This window comes from Caloenas nicobarica, chromosome 5 (genome assembly GCF_036013445.1).
Source record: "Caloenas nicobarica isolate bCalNic1 chromosome 5, bCalNic1.hap1, whole genome shotgun sequence".
NCBI classification, from domain to species: domain Eukaryota; kingdom Metazoa; phylum Chordata; class Aves; order Columbiformes; family Columbidae; genus Caloenas; species Caloenas nicobarica.
Genome location: NC_088249.1, coordinates 37718497 through 37734301, shown reverse-complemented (window position 1 = coordinate 37734301; position 15805 = coordinate 37718497). Strand labels below are relative to the sequence as shown.

Below are 15805 nucleotides of genomic sequence, written 5' to 3'. Positions count from 1 at the left end.
TAGTTCTTCCGACTGTATATCAAAATGTATACCATAATCAAGACCTTCCCTTGGACTGGATGGGTGCAATTTGAGATATCCCATGCACTGGTTCTTAAGAATAAAATTATTAGAGAACTACATTTAGGAAGGACTATCCCTATGTGCTTTAAAAAGCTACATGTTCACAGTAGCAAACCACACTTTTAATGAAACTTGGTATCAGTTCTATATGGGAGATAACTGAAGAGACAAAAACACATCAAGTAAATTTAAAAAAAAAGTATGTGTAACTCCTTCAGAATAAAACTGATTTTCAGTAAAAGCAAACATTTTCTTCCAAAAAAGTGTTAAATACAAAGTGGGCATTAACCAACTATGACCATGCCTAAATAATTTTCATTTAGTCGTGTTCCGTTATGCAGGCAAGGAAAGAAAAAACCACACAAAACCCCAACACATTCATATTAATTCAGCTGGCCACAGGCATACAGCAGAGTCTTCTGTTCTGAATAGCAGCTAATGACTCTCTTCTGACAGATGATCATTTTATTTTCATTTTTAAATTCCTCTCAGTTTTGAGGTTTCACTGGAACTTTTACTTCAAAAAAAAATTTAAAAAAAAAATCACTTTGCTGTCTACACATGTCTGCACAACTTGAAGTGCTGACTGAAGCTCATTCTGCTCTAGGTAGTGCCACACGCAATAGAGAACAAGATACCCTTCTCACCAGTTGGCCCCTATATAATCCACCCCCTGCAACTTTCACCATTTCTACACATACAATTATGTATTTGCTCCTATACAGTAAGTAATGCAACCTTCAGTAATATTTTTTGCTATTTCCCAAAGGTTTTGCGTTTTCAATCCTTTTTGAAGCTATTCGACCTTTTTTCCTATAATCTCACAAAGCTCACATCACCATTTTTGTAGTTCAGAGGTCTGCTACTTTAAAAAGAAAAATCTGTGTGTGAAAATGAAAACTACAATAACAGAAAGCTGGTAGAGATGTCTTCTGCACCAAGAAAATATATCCTTCAGCCTTTCCATAATTTTCAAAATTTTTGCAATTCATTGTGTTCTATGATTTTTGAAGAACAACAGTATTTTCAAATATGATTATTACTAATATTTTAATTAATATAAACAAAAGTTTTCAGTTCACTTGGTTGTTTACATAAATGTTCAAATATCTTAGAGGGTGACAGGATGAAATTAAGGTTTGATACATTATGAAGTAAAAAGAGGTGAGTTATGCTTCCTAGAATATTCAGTTGAACAATACTTACTTAAATAAAAGGAAAATCAGCATAAAACCATCATAAAGAGATATGCCAGCTAAAGGCATTTTACAGAACAGAGATTTTAAACATATAAAAATATAGAATAGGACTCTCTACTTCTACCAAAACGTTTAAGACAGTGGTTTGCCTTTTGGGTTTTATTATATAGCGATGTTCTAAAAAGACATACTTTAAAAAATATAATTAGATATCCCATATATCTATAAAAGTCCCATTATTGCCTGCTTGAAAAGAAAACTTTTATTAACCTATGGAATAAACACAAAGTAGAACTATGACAGCGGGGGACCCAACACTACCATGCTTGCTGGCTTCTCTAAACAAGTAGTACCAAGGAAGACTAATTTCCAACAGACACATGGTTTGCTGTTGATTGACTTAATGCATTAATTATAATTAAATTGGAGCCAAAGTTTTTCCCATGCTCATTAAAACTCCTCTTTCCCACACCACCACCACTACGTAGAGTCCCTAACTGCAATCCCCCCAGACTTCCAGCTCAAATTCTAATCCACATGGCAGTATTTCTGGTTTCCACTTACCCTTCTCCTCCTGAATTTCCATTGAGATTCATAGTGAATATCCCAATGATTTCCTGCTACATGCCCTATCTGTCTGCTCAGCTTCCCAGCCATGTAAGAGATACATGAATAATATTATAACCAGAGTGATAGAGGCACTGATCAGCCACATTTAGTGATAGCTTAGGTGCAGAAGTAAAACCACAAAAGAATTCAAATAAACAAATTAACCAGAAATACAGCCAGGAGAACCACAACAAATCTACACCATCACATGCCTAGAATAAATCTTAAGACTCAACAGGCCACAGGAGCAAGTATGTACTTTGCACTAGGTAAACAGAGATGCTACTCACTCCTTTTGTTGACAAGCCTGCTGTAGACTCATTTATCCAATCTCAACACTACACTAAAATTTTCTATAACATAAAAATTGCTATGCCACCACCAATACAGAAATTCAGCTCTTGATTATTAATTCATGAGGTCTTTCACAAAGCATGGCATGTGCTCACAATTAAGAAAATTAGCCCACTCTTCCAGCTGCTTCATGGGACTCACTGCAACTACCCAGAACTCCCAAGCTTGAGGCTGCATCCAAGTACTTTTTGCATACAAAATGTAAGCATGCAACGGACACACACGGTTTACAACTGAAAATTTCCAGTTTCCTCAAGGAGTTAACCTAAGCACTTCATGTAGTCTTACGTAGCACTTAACGTCCTAGACACAGAACATTCCTGCGTTGCTCAATCTGCAGGGTCTAGTCAATAAACACTCTCCACCCAAACAGCTAGAGCTCAAGAACTAGATCTCCAGCATTTTTAAACAAACTTAAGTTCTTAGTAACATTTTAGGAGTTTTGGTCCCAAGTAAAGAATTCTTGCAGACTTTGAAATAAACAGCATCTATTACTGGGCACTTGGTCTCCCCTCCAAGCAGTTAAAAATGAAAGGAATGTTGTTTATGATCCTAAAATAGCCCTCAGTTAAACATTAATCATTACCATTGGTGAAAAAGACAGGTTCAGCCATTCGGCATTTTAAGTTCTACCCTTAAAGTATTGTGTATTACTGGTCCTCCCTGCCACTGCATTTGTGGTTTGACATGCAATTTAAAATTCCTCTTCCCATGATTTCTCAATTTCTCAGTTTCACAAAAATCTCGCGCATCTCCTTGGAAACCTGAACACAACACAAAGACGGCTGGCTCTATCTAATGCTTAGAAGCAGGTTAGAAAAATAACTGCATTCCCTTGCTAGTTAGGATAGGATTCAACACTTCATTTCTCCATATTAATTTATCTAACAAGAATCTGTCTCTCTCCCCCATAATTTTCTTACTTGCCTTCATAGTCATTCACCCAAATCCCATTGACTCATTCACTATGAACTTGAGTTCACCTTCAGGTTTAATGAATTTTCTACGCATCAGTGTAGAAAAATGCGACTGAAGGGGGCTGGCACTACCCAGGCAATAATCCACTAAGAAGCCAGCCCCCTCCTGCAAAACTGGCAAGGATGAAGAGAACTATGACACCTTTTGCAGAGATATTTAAAACTACAGTCTTAACCTACATAAATTGGGTTTTGTATCGATTGCTCTTAAATGTATTTTGGATCAGTATAGGATGCCAAAACACAGCAAACTAACCTCTTTTAGGTTCTGTGCCCATCTGCAGCTGCCATAACCCCTAGTTTGGGAATTGCTGTTTAGACATGAGTGTAGCTGCTATTAACAGCAATCAACATTTGTCCCTCAGTTCATCAATCCTTCAAATAACACTCCAGTTGCAGTTAAGAGGGGGGGGAAAGGTGCTATTTCTCATTTTAGATGTAGAGAAGTGCACACGCAACCCCCAGCCCCGAAAAGAGATCGTCCACCCTCACCATCACAACAAAGCATATATTCCTCAATTAAAAGCCAAAATTCTGAAGGTGTTTCTTATGAATTATACATCTTCCATGGTGTAAGATGAGAAAAATTTCTCTCACAGGAATCAATGGTGTTTCTTCAACTGAAGTACAGTGGGAAATTTGAATCATCCAGTTACTGCAGTTTTGTTGAAAGTTTTGCAGAGGCAGGAACGAAGAACAACAAGCCACATAGAGATACCAATATAAAGGGGGAAAAAATCAGGACAAACAAGATTGCTGTGTCCCCGTCCCCCCTCTGCTGAAAATGATAGAAAATAACACATGAAAGGCAGAGCAAGAATTTCCTTCCCAGAACACTACAGGAGCAAGAGAAGGTATTCAACTAAATCGAAAGCTGACAAATTCACCATCAACAAGAAGGGACACTTCTTCATACCTCTACCTAAGGAACGCACTGCTGAGGGACACAGGATTGCAAAGCCAAAAGCTTAGCAGCATTAAGGGAAACACAAAAGATAAAATTACACTATAATAAAAAAAACTATTTAAAAGTAAAGAGCTGGAATAGATACAAATGTCTTTGAGTTTTATGGCACAAGCCAAACTAACAGGATCCCAGAGAGATATACCCTGGAGTATATTATTTTCAAAACTGCCTATTGTAAATTTTTTTTTGCATCATCATCCCAAGCATCTGTTAGTACTCCTAATTAAAGAACAGATGGTCTGACCCAACATGGCAATTCTTATGACCCTACATTTATCAGCAGGTAGGGAAATTAAGTTTTGAGATCTCGAGCAAGCAAAGCAAGATTAACAAAAACAGATAGCTAAATCGGTCTCAAAGCCATCTGGTATATGACACTAACTGAAAATAATATTCTTGAAGATTACATACAATGTATTTTCCGCAGTCTCTGTACTGAGAAAACAGCCTTCCATGAACTCCACCAGACGCAAATACGATTTAACTCCAGAAACACTGAGATTATCAAGCTAATAAATGAATCCTTTTGCATGTTAAACTAGTGAAGCACAGCTATTCCAGCTGTACAGTGAAATCTGTAGAGGTGGAAGAGTCAGCATGTTCAGATAAAAGCTAGAGGCCATTTGCAGTAAATCTTATGGTAAGGTCATCACACACTAGTAAAAGAAATGAAGAAAACACAGGCAGAGGAAGTAAAAAGGTATACTTCTGCCTGTGTGTTTTAAGCACAGGTTGAAAACGTGCAGATGCACCATGGAAAGCTGCATTCCCAAATCTGGTAATAGACAGAGAAGAAAGCTTGAAATAATTAATCCGCAAAAGAACAGAACCTGATTGAGACAGGTATTAAAAATTAGACAGTGGTAGCATATGAAAGCGAGTGTGCCTCTTTTCTATAAGCGAGTAACATCTCTCCTTCTTCAAAAAAAAAAAAAAACCACAACCTTTCAAGCTTTACTGGTTAAAAGGGCACTTCTGGTAGACGCATTCGTACAGAATTTTTGTAATACTCTGTTGGGAAGAAAAAAAAAAAATCACACCACCTTAAAATAGATGAAAAGTTATATGTTCATGAGTCATGGGAGCTTCTGATGAGTCTACATTCTGAAAATGTGCCAACCTCATCTAAGTTGCCAGGAAATATTATTATAGTAAGATAATAAACAAAAATCTCCTTTCCACTTTAAAACAGAGGAAACGAGTTAATACACCTGAAGGGAGACCTAAGCAACAAGAAGGCTGGTTACTAGGGCATTCTGTGTGAAGACATCAGGAAGATGCTCTTCAGCCTCTCTCAGGAACAGCATTCACCTGGTACCAGCACCAGCAGACAAGTCCAAACAGGAGACCCACTCGGCAGTACGTGCCAGCAAAGCATCTCTTCTATGGCTAACACAATTTTATGACACCATCACCAAGGAGAGTAAAGTACTTTGAGTATTCTGTATCAATCATTGATTTTCTCTAAATAAACCAGACAGAAGAGCTGAATTCTTGAATGTGGGGAATGTAATGAAAAATCTCCAGATAATTCCTCAGAAGGAAAGCTTAAGTCTAAGACATTCCTACGTTGCGGATCTCTACAGAGAGGAAGGTTACTCTGCTGCCCGTCACCCCTTCCCTACTAGAAACGTGGACATCGTTAAACTGCATCACAGAAAAAGCACTCACAGCTTTCTGTATTTGTTAGTTGATAAAAATTTCAGCACTTGGGAAGGGAGGTGGGGTCAGGCCACTCAGTGTTTAATTCCATTTATCTGCCTCTTTTTAAATAATTTTCACTATAATCTTGGAACTGATTTATAGATATATAGTTTAAAGGCTGCATATTAATAAAGCCTTAAAGTACACTATGGAAAGTTTTTTCACCACCATTTTTCTTTTCAGACCATTATAGCAGTCATTATTCTCCTAATATTTAAACCCTAACATAACTAGTAAGCCATGAAGTGCTGAGCTTTTGTATGGCTGTCACTTAAAGTGTACCTTCATTTATGGAAAATCATTAGATGTGAGTGGTTTCAGGCAAACCCCCCATCATTTCGTTACCTGATACACTTACTAGAGCCACAACTTCTGTGTCAGGGATGATAACTCATCAGGATGCCAGTCGAAAAGCACATTTCATGCAATCACCACTGAAGAATAACTTTTCTACTGTATATACAAGTTAACACACCCCAAATCTAACAAAAATTCATTCCACTGTACGCGTGTGCATTCCTCTGTGCACACGTGATGGGGGCAAAAAGCAGCAGGAGGAACAGAAGTAATTACGTTTGGCTTGAATCCATTATTTATTTTCATTAATTGAAAAATATTCAAAGATACTCTTAAACATGGAAAAATTGACACAGAAAAACATAGATCGAATGGTTGTCCGAAAGTTGCTTGGGGCAAAGTGACTTCAATACAAATAAATGACAGCAACTGAATATACAAAGTCACACTGCTCTGACTTAGTTAAACCAATGTCATCCCTGTATATGAAGGCTCTTAGGTAAGGTTAAGCGCATCTTTCACCATTTTATCTTGTTATTTACCAGGAATATTTCTACTTCAGGGCTGATCTCACTTTTTTCTAGACTGTAGGAAAGAAGCCACTAGACATTCTTATGCGTTTTCTTCAGTAGATTTATAAGCTGGCATTCTACAGCACGGACACCAAATGAAATGTGCACGAATATGGGCTGAAGAAAATACTACACAGAAATCAACTGGTTGCCTACAAATTTCTGTTTGAATCTAAATATACCTGCATTAAGCATTGAATTATTGGGTTACACTAGAAAAACAAGTCTGATTTAATAATGCTACTTTTATCTAATAATGCCACTTTTCTGAATTTTTCCAGTTGTTCCCAGTGAGTTTAAAAATAGAAAGCGAGGTTAATGCATCCATAACAGAGAATACTACTGAAATTGCTGAAGAGGGGACTACTGTGAAAAGCAAAAGCTGAGATTGTCCTGTTTGCAGAATCTGGTGCAGAAAGACCTGCAATCATCGCTGACTCCCCTTGAACCCAAGCACCTCTCAGAGAGCAGACTACGCTCTCACCCCATCGTAAGGGTTTCCAAACTGACCCTGTACACACCAATCATGCAGTACTCCACTGTGGTAAAGTTCTGAGGATGTGACACCACCTGCAACATCATCACCCTCTGCTCGCTCTTTTGAGAGTGTCAATAAAAAGAAATGGGACAATAGGCAACTCAAACGAGCTAGAAAACAGAGTTAGGAAAAGATGCAGTTTATGGACACTAGAAAGCCCTTTAGAATGAAGGAAAATAAGCATCTACAAAAAGGAGAAAAGCAAAAAGTCTGCAGCATGCTAAGGCAATGCTGACGAGTGTTTAACAACAGAACAAAACATGAATGTGTACAGCAATAACAAACTACATAATAAAACACAACACCACCAGTCTCATTCATAAATCTTCTATTTCATCTAGAAGTTACTGTGGCCCATCTCTTCTGTTCTTTCATAAAGCTTTCTGAGGTCCCCCTCTTGCACCCACCAAATACTTACTATGCCATTTAAAATGCACTGTGATGCTGACGCAGAAACTGTGATTAATATAAAACTTGCATTTGGAAGTTCTTATTGTTTCTCAGGTGTTTGCCACAGAAGGTAAATTCTATATATGTTTTATAGCACAGTAAAATGTAAATAGTGTGACTGGATGGCCAGGTGAATTAAGTCCACACTTCCGATTTAGCCTACATCTTACTGCATTTGCTATTTTTAAGGAGGAGGCAATTTATAGGTATATTTTTACCCATAAATATTTAAAAGCAAGGTCTGCAATTAAAATATTTTCCCTATGGATAAAGTTTTAATGTGCACGCATGACAAGAGCTATGGTGATACCTTGACAAGCATCTGAAAGACACCAACAGGCAGCAGACCTTTATAAAGAAGATATTTTACAACTATAAAAGAACTTTAAAAATCAATACAAGTATTTGGTTACACCCAGTTACACTTGGAATCACTGTAGACTTGACTATCACGATACAAGGCTGAATCTGTTTTCCTTCTCCATAACACTTTAAAATGCTGCTGCTAAGCATCAATGAAGCACTTGAGATGCAAGTGTTCTTGTTGAACTTGGCTTTGAAAGTTTGACATAAAGCTATCATACCCAGCTTCTGTAAATATCAAACACAGCTGTAAGCAGTGAAACTTTACTGACAGGTAAAGCAGATTCAGTCCTATAGGTTGAGAAAAGTTTAAAAACTTAATAGGAGGCTGACTGGGAAAAAAAATCTTATCAAAATAAACTTTACAGAAGTGATTCTCACTGGTGGTTGTTTCAGATGGGTGTTTGTATGTTGTTACAGAAAATCCTTCAAATTCCTACACCTATGAATACATCCCCACTGGAACACATTTGTTTCTATATTCTTGAAGACCCAGCAATTTTAAGTATCCTTAACATGTATTTAATGTCTCAGCTAACACTAGCTGGAAAGCAGAATTATCAATATCCATGATTCATGCTAATATTTTTAAAACATCTCATGTACCTTGATATACAAGGCAGTTTCCATTAGCACGTACGTGAGCTTAGCAAAGGGAAGAGTCTTGCCAGGAGCCTTAAGATCTGTTGCGGTGCTCTTCACTCAGCCACTCAATTTCTGAAAAACTGTTTTAGTGTCAGAAACTGCAGAAGGTGAGGTGTGTCTCTTCCCCAGGAAAACTCTGGGAGAAAACAGGCAGTTAGCACCAGCTCAAGAAAAACTACCTGCCTTCTTTCAAGACAATTTTTCCACGAAGCCCTGATGCAAACCCCTTGGCATCATTCATGAGACACACACATCTAAGGGCAGAACTCTGAAAAGCACCATGGAGACACACGCGGTTGGGGTGGGAGGGGAACATTCGCAACCCTCCACACCTTCTGCACCATGAGCACACACAACCCGAGCTCTACATGATATAATGCAAAAATACAAACAAGGAAGGAAGGAGGTTGATGACTGAAGTTAAATGGGGGCAGCTCCACTGCTGAAAGGTCAGAGAGATCAACTACCATCTTGCCTAGTCTGGGGACCACCGAGAAGACTATTAGATGCTTCCAAGTTGACCTTCAGGTTTTATATTTTCTTTATGATTGTTTTATTCAGCATTTTTTAAGACATTTAATTATTGCTGTTCTATCGCTCAACTGCACGGTTATCAAAAATACTTTGGTCTACAGATAATAGACAGGCTCTAAATTCCAGTGCTGGTTCACACACCACAGCCTGAGAACAAACACTGGTAAATCACATGAAAGCAACGGATTGGTTTTTTAATCATTTCTTTTTAAGCAAACATTGGGGCATAATCCATCAAATTGACAAGCTGTTGGATGCCCTTGCTCCAGCTAAGCTCATTGCTAACCCATCAAATAATCTGCTCATTTCCTTATGTCTCTAGTTATTTGCAACTGAAACGTGGCACCACAGGCTCTTAGCCATTCTCCTGTTACTCCATCCTTTGCAGTTTGTGGACATTTCCCCAATCACTTGCCTATCTACTCCTTTGATATCTTCAAGTTCATAAATCTGAACTTTAAAAAAAAATTTTAGTGCATTTTTAAAAAACTTAAAGTAATACTGGATGATCAGATCAAAATGCAAGTAAGAATTATACTTGCGAAAACAAAATAGTTTTGGTACAAGTACGGAGTGTTCACATAAAGCAAGTGGAAGAAAAAGCAGCTCTGCAGTTTTTGTTGGATGCACCAAAAATCAAACCTTTTGTCAAATCCTCTCCCAGTTCAAGTTCCTTCACATAAATCATTCCCTATACTTCCACATCTGAAAACCAGATCACTTGAAATACTATTAAATCCTTTTACATAAAATATGAGCAATTTGGTCACTAAGGTTTCAACTTTTTGTCACTAATGGGGTGTTTTGTTTGTGGTTTTGGGTTCTGTTGGTTTTTGTTTGTTTGTGGGTTTTTTAGATGAGACAAAAGGTTGAAATTTTCTGTGTTGGAGGCTTCAATAATCTTGCTACTATTTGCTGGTTTTACCATCAAGAGGTTTCTGCAGTAAGCCATCTATATTTGTCATTCATTCCCTACACCAAAAGCCTGATGAGAATTTTAAAATTTGAATTATGTAGAAAGCAATAGAGGTTGCAACTGGCATTTTTATGGTACCACTACTATGAATACTAAATTCATACGCCCACTTCCATAACCATGGGCCAGCTCCCTCTCAAAGGATAGCTAGTACAGATAGTCTATCGTTTTCCCCCATTTTGAGCAGTCTGCAAACTGATTCTGAGTTTTAGAGAGGCAAGTCCTACTCCTTAACTATTCTCTAGGCCACTTAGATTTAGTTTTCAGCTACGGGTGCTGCACAAACTGTTCAGTTTGTTTTTGTTACCTGCATTGTAGTATATGAAAATCCTTCCTATTAACGGATTAATATAAGGGCCTGTTTTTAGTAAAAGACAAACAAACACTCCATTCTTTTTCTATGCAAAACTTAGTATGAAGAACAGCCACTATTCTTTCAGTTAAAGAAACACTCATTCACATAATTCTTTCCAAACATTAGCACATGTACAAAAACACAATTGGGTAGAAGTTGATAATGCAAGGTAGGAACAAAAACAGTACAGAACCACAGATGTTTCGATCCATGTTTGAAGCAGCACAATATCAATCCATTACCACCACAGTTCCCAAGACCTTCACATTCAGACCTGTCTTCCCTCTCACATCGCAGCAAACTTTGGCCATATTTGTCTCCTGCTCCTCACAGCTCAGCACCATTTTTCTGGCTTTCAGAAAGGATAAAACTAAGGGCTAAAGAGGAAAGAAGGGAAAACCCTTCTCCAGTGCATGCTGCATATCCTCAGTAGGGACAACCTACCATAAAGGAGTTGCTCTTTAATCAGATAAACACTATTATTTTCAAGAGACCACAATGGGGTCCTAATGGGAAGACTCTTCCATGAGCATATAGCAGCTGGGGAAACACAAGATACCTATGTCACAACACACACACGCAAAAGGAAATAATTATGGTACTACAAGCAACTTTTAATAGCCATAATTCCATAGAATTCAATGTTTCATCTGGAAAGTGTCCTAAAATGCGCTGCAGCACATTTTTGAGAATTATTTTACAGTGGGAAAAGACACAGCTGTATTCTCCCGGACTTTCATGTTTTCCTGCACTACAAAACAATGTCGATTGTATGTGTCTATAGTCTCGAGCTGTCCAAATGCCACCCCATTGATCTATTCAGCCTGTGTGAGGGACAAAACAGATATTGACATCTACGAGGCTCCTAAGGACCGAGCTGGGGCTGACACTGAGCCCGAGGCTGTGTTTTAACATGACAGCTCCAGCCCAGCTGACGTCCTGCCACTGTCACGAACAGGGAGACCAAATGCTCCCGTCTCCTCCATTCCTCCCGTCTCTATTTCTGGCCTACAGTCATCTCCTCACATTACAAACACATTCGGCTTCCAAAGCAGTAGAAAACGAACGCAGTAATAAAAAGTAAATCAGTCTCTTTTTGCTGAGATGATGCAGCAGATCAACTGATGGTGAGAACTAGGGAGAGGAACAGAAGAAAGAGGAGCAGAAACAAGACTTCAATCTTTCAGGGTACTGCAAAACCACCAGCTGTAATTCAAGTTTACAGACATTTTCAATAAACTTTACTATATCCTAAAGATTTTTAAAAACGCATGTATGCCTTGTAAGTCAGAGGATAAAAGGCAAAATAAAACACACGCATGTAGAAAACTCATGGCTCAACTAAACTGAAATTAGCCTGCATTACAACACTCAAAGGAATGCCTCCTTGTGATGGCAAAACACATCTAAGAGTCGACTTACCCCACAAATTCCTGTTGCACAGCTACTTGTGAAGCTGTTTATTTCCCTGAAAAATGTATGCTTCTAAACTGGGGAGAAAACTCTCACAATTCTTCTTAATCAAGCTGCAGCAAGCTTTATTATAGGCATGCATAGTCCTTTATCCACACTGTACCATGTACTGCCAACACCATCTCAGCAGCTGCTGACTATTGCTGACCTCATTATGAGTTTCAAAACAAAGACAAAACACAATGTTTCAGGAACTGAAGAAAAAACAAAAGAAAAACACAACAACACCACCAAACAAAAAAAACCAAACACACAACAAAAACCCCACCACACACACACAGAAAAACCCAACAGTATTTCTAGAAGCTCTGAAGACTGGCCTTCACAGTATTCATACGTAAAGAAGCAAATACACAGTTCTTCAGCAATCTCAGTAAACCCCTACTTCCACAATTCCATCTTAATAAAAGATCTAAGTGCAAATGAAGATCTCGCTGAGTGCTTATCTTCATATACCCAGATATTTGCACAGATCTGGTTAGCTGTACTCCTGTGATGATCTAACTCCTGAGACTGCTGGCAAGTTAAGCAGGCAGCGCAAGTCCCTCCCTTTTCCTCCTGCTCAAAATTTCTAAACCAGAAAAATAAATCAATCCCACAACTCTTCTCCAAAATGGCTCTTACAATACAGAATGGAGCTTTTGGCTTTCATTCCAGTACTTATTCCCAAAACACAGCTGTAAAGTATAAAAATCAATTAATAATATTTTGATATAAGACAGCTCACCCAGACACTACACAGGACAGATTTACTATTCTCATCATTAAACAAAACATTCAGAAATCTCCAGAGACTTGTTTTTCACAAATGTTGACAGAGACAAGTACTGCTTTTATTATCACTCTCTAAGCTTATAATAGAAGTGTACCATTCATTTCAAATGACCACAGCAAAAAAAAAGAAATTCCCTGAGCACTGATCAATATCATTATTCTCAATTATGAATCATGAAAACTATATTATGTACTAAAACCATCCAGTTTTTAAAGTGTACAGACTTCTCTGCACACCCGTATTCCTTTCAATACATTCAGTTAATTCATATTATGATTTTTATGTTCATAGAGAAGACTTCCACTTACAGAAAGATGGTTCCTCTTGGAAATATCACAGGCATTTGAAGAACGGCACAGGAAATCTCTCTTCAAAGACACAGCAGCTGGTAAAATAGAGATAAAACTAAACAAAATATACAGATAAAATATTCTTGTTCAGATTTAACTAATTCAAGATCTAGATTGCCAAAGAGTCAGAGAATTATATTCCTTTAAAAAGAACCTTCTGCTGAGAGCATCTGCCACAAAAATCTCAGCAGTATCAAACAGCTATACTTTCACAGAAGAAATGTCCAAGCCATCCAGCACTTTTTAAAAATCAAACAAGTAATTACCTGCATTTTCCCTCTCTTCAGGAACATCCTTTTGCTACTCATTTTTGCTCACTGCTTATAAATCAACTCCTCCCACCTTTACTAGTCCTGTTCCCTCCCTCTTCTTTCCCTTTTTTCTTTTAAACAGTCTCTGGCTCTTACAGTCTCCCCTCCTTCCCCTCCGAGTGCCCGGCCCTCTGTCTCCCAGCCCAGCACCATCATCTTCCTTTCCGTTCCTCAGCCTCCTGGTATGTGAATCACAATCACCTCCTCCCTCGGCTCTGCGCTGGATGCCAGCACAGACAGCACCACCAGTACTGAAACAGATTGTCCCTGCGCTCTCAGTTCGGAGACCCACAGCTCAGAGAGGCCGATGTTTCAGAGGAAGGCGATGCGAGGAGAAGACGCGCTCGGGCACGGCAGCCACACAGCAGGGAAAGCTCAGGAGCCCCGCCAGCCCCCGCAATGTCCATCCAGTGCTACAAACCGTCTGTGAAGCAAATGAGGGGTTCTCCAGCAAGCCTAGCTGCCAGCACAGCAAACTTAAACTGAGTGTGTGAAACGTGTCCAAGTTAAACGTCTTTGATAAAAAGTGCGTAAAAGGCAACAGCTCTTTCACAGAACGACAGCCCCTCTCTAAGTTCCAAGTGATGGGAGCACTAGAGCTACTCATCTAAATGACTGCAGATTAAGCTAAACAAAAAAACTTTCTTTTTTTCCCTGCACTGCAAGTCCCAGGGCGCTGACCAATGAGTCAAGATGGCACTAACATTTTCAGAAAGGCATTTAAGGCAAACCATCACCATTGCAGACTTGCCACAAACCTCGGCAGATTAAGGACTGACTGACGAGCAACTCTGCCTTCTGTTCAGCAGGGCAGGAGAGGGCAACAGCTGGAGGCAGACAAATGAAGAGACACTACTATCAGTCATCAGGCAAAGCCACTCAGAAAAAGATCGTTTTTAATTAGTAAAAAAAATCTTGACTGAACCCTGACATAACAGTTTCCAGAGCTAGACTGTACAGCTTCATACTATGTGAGACACGTATCTAAATGCATCAGAACCTGTGCTGCAACACAACCCACCATGAAATATTTGATTAGCTGAACTAAGCAAGGCACTTAAGAGATGCCCCCTGTACTTAAGAGGGCAATACAAGCACATGTGCTGTGCACAGGAGTTCAAACTTCACACACCCACCCCCTCTCATGATTCCTGGTGAAAGACCCTGGAACAACCATCAAACCAGCAGACGAGGGAAACAGGGACCACCCCTTCCAAATGGGGCACCAGCTTAAAAGCATTCAGTGAAATAACGTGTAGGCCAAACTCAAGGATGTAATATTTAACTCCCCCCGCCCCCTCCCATTTGCAACTTCTATTGGTTAAGCTGCCTACTTTATTCTCTGATGGGTTTACCAGCTGAGGTTTTTGGTTTAGCTTTTTAAATCTGCTTGGGACTTTCAAGAAAGTAGAATTATTATAACTACAATTTGAGTAGCAGGATTTATTATTTCAAGAGTTGTTCACAAGTAAGATTAATTCCACTAGCGTTGAAAAGAGAACATAAATAGAAAAAGTGACCTTCACTCAAAACTGTAACATTTTCCTAAGGTCAGTAACAACTCTGTTGGTTTAGGACTTGCAATCTTATTTTTAGCAAATATCTATACATTTTCTTTCTGGTTAAAAAAGGCAAACTAATGTAACACTCTGCTGCACAACTACATTTTCAGTCCTCCAGTCATTTGGAATTATTTTCTACTTGTTTTGCACTTAAAATGCCTTCCCAGACACAACAGATTAAACAGAAGCCCATGCATCAAGTACAAGTTATCAGAAAACCTACATGGAAAAGAAAATACTAACCCAGACTGAATTTGCATGTGCTTGTCTTCTGTTGCTCTTTAATGCCTTGATTTTACTAGTAAAGCATATTTCACAGAATTAAATAAAGCAAGAGATGCGGTATCTTCTTGGAGTAGGGTTTTTTTTAGTGTGCTGTTTGAGTGGTGTAATTGGCAAGACCAGCAAAGGATGTTCAATACTGGTTCAGTAATTCACAGAAGAGGTTTGTCAAACAGCAACCATTTAGGAAAAGAGCCATTAGAGATTTCTAGATCATTTCCAGTCACCATGGCTTCAGCCTTCAGAAGACGTAGTTGTGTTATGGATAATTGAGCAGACTTTTCAAACCATAGTCCTTTACTATGTGGTTCCGGTCATCACATGTGGGAGACCAATCAGCCAGGCAGTCCCAAGATCTGTATCACAGTGTATATTTATAAGGTACCCAGCAATACTGCATGTTCCTGAAGTTACAGCAAGTTTGCTCAAATGACAGATATAGTACAACA

General features: G+C 38.7%; 1 protein-coding gene across 4 annotated transcripts in view; it reads right to left on the bottom strand.

The window, feature by feature from the left end:
* SIPA1L1 (signal induced proliferation associated 1 like 1) overlaps positions 1–15805 on the bottom strand; it is a 223719-nt gene that overhangs the window by 119216 nt on the left and 88698 nt on the right. For 3 of the 4 annotated variants that reach the window (XM_065635160.1, XM_065635164.1, XM_065635162.1), the window contains one exon: positions 13160–13236. The exons of the other annotated variant lie outside the window; for it this stretch is intronic. The gene's annotated coding sequence lies outside the window, so the exon portion shown is untranslated. The remainder of the gene's footprint in view (positions 1–13159; positions 13237–15805) is intronic. 4 annotated transcript variants of the gene reach the window in all.